Raw genomic sequence first — 1,887 nt, forward strand, 5'->3', positions numbered from 1 at the left:
TGTAAAAAATATAAAATATATCTTTAAAAATAATAATAAATAAATAAATAAAAATAAATAAATAAAAAAAAAGAAAGGGGAAAAGACACTACAACTCTCAACCACTTCCAAAAGAGATCATTAATATTTCAATATTTTCTAGACCTGCAAAAGCCTATATTGCATACTATTACATACAGCTAAATTTAAAATAACTAAAATTAAATAGAATTTAAGCTGTTATTCTCTTTTGTTACTGTTGTTAATCCTCACCTGAGGATATTTTTTCCATTGATTTTTTTAGAGAGAATGGAAAATAGAGGAGAGACAGAGAGAGAGAGGAACATTGATGTAAGAGAGATACATTGATTGGTTGCCTCCTGTAGGTGCTCCCTGGACCCTTCAGTTTGTAGGTTGATGCTGTAACCACTGAGCCTCCAGCCAGGGCTAAACTGTAATTCTTTAGTTATACTAGCCACATATCAAGTATTAAATAGCTGTGTGTAACTAATTGCTACCAAATTGCAAGGCAGCTATAGGACATTTTTATGATCCAAAAGTTCTGTTAGACAATACCCATTGTGGACATTTTTATGCATTGGTGTTTGTTAACATACTTATAATTATATTATACTAGAGGCCCAGTGCACAATTTCGTGCTTGGGTGGGGTCCCTCAGCCTCGCTGGTGATCAGAGCCGATTGGGGCCATTCTCACCCAGTCCTGATGGGGGCCAATAGGGGCTGGCCAGCTAAGAGGAGAGACTGTGGGAGGTTGGCTGGCCACAGTAGGTTGGCTGTGGGAGCGCACTGACCACCAGGGGGCAGCTCCTGCATTGAGTGTCTGCCCCCCTGGTGGTCACTGCGCATTATAGTGACCAGTCAACCGGTCATTGGGTCACTTAGGCTTTTATATATAGAGATATGTAATTTTTACCTCCTTTTAAACTCAATTATAAAAAATATTTACCATGATATTGTTTGGCTTATATTAACATTATTTTTTAATATCTATGTGCTTTTTCATATAATTTATCTAAACATTCCCCTCACATTGGACATACAGATTATCAACAGTTTTTTTGTTATACAAAATAACATTGCTTTGAATATCTTTGTGTATACGTTTATTTATTTTTTTAACATATTTTATTGATTTTTTTTTTTACAAAGAGGAAGGGAGAGGGATAGAGAGTTAGAAACATCGATGAGAGAGAAACATCGATCAGCTGCCTCCTGCACACCCCCAACTGGGGATATGCCCGCAACCCAGGTATATGCCCTTGACCGGAATCGAACCTGGGACCCTTGAATCCACAGGCTGATGCTCTATCCACTGGTCCAAACTGGTTAGGGCTACATTTATTTTTTATGTAAGTATAATTCCTAAGAATAGATTCCTAGAAGTTAAATTATGAGCTGAGGTTTGTTTCTCTTGGGTGACACAGAATTTAAGGGGTGGCAGTGAACTGAAGTACCTGACAAAATCAAATACAAAAACTATCTGGAGGAATATTACTCATCCAGCCCTCTAATTACTCCTATAAATTATCTTTCAAGTTCAATTACCAGCACACATGTAAAAGAACCAAGGACACTAGGAAACAACACCACAATAAAAAAATCCAGACCGGAAACCAAGATGGCAGCATAGGTAAACACAGGAAATTGCTGCTTCACACAATCACTTCAAAAATACAACTAAAAGACAAAACGGACATCTTCCAGAACCACAGGATGGCTGAGTGGAAATTTTACAACTAGAAGGAAAGAGAAAAGCACACTGAGACTTAGAGGAGGTGCAGAAGCAAAGTGCAGAGGTACAGAGGCACGCGAGGAAAGGGCTGGCAACTGAGGACACGGTTCTCTTTTTCAATCCGGAGGGAGTCACAAGCTCATGACTGCTCTGC

The 1,887-nt window shown here is 38.5% G+C and overlaps 1 protein-coding gene across 1 annotated transcript in view; it reads left to right on the forward strand.

Annotated features, from left to right (window-relative positions):
- The window catches only part of ERICH6 (glutamate rich 6), a 99,437-nt gene that overhangs the window by 38,466 nt on the left and 59,084 nt on the right, over window positions 1–1,887 (forward strand). The gene's annotated exons all lie outside the window — the stretch shown is intronic.

Source organism: Myotis davidii, unplaced genomic scaffold (genome assembly GCF_000327345.1).
Source record: "Myotis davidii unplaced genomic scaffold, ASM32734v1 scaffold1327, whole genome shotgun sequence".
NCBI lineage: Eukaryota > Metazoa > Chordata > Mammalia > Chiroptera > Vespertilionidae > Myotis > Myotis davidii.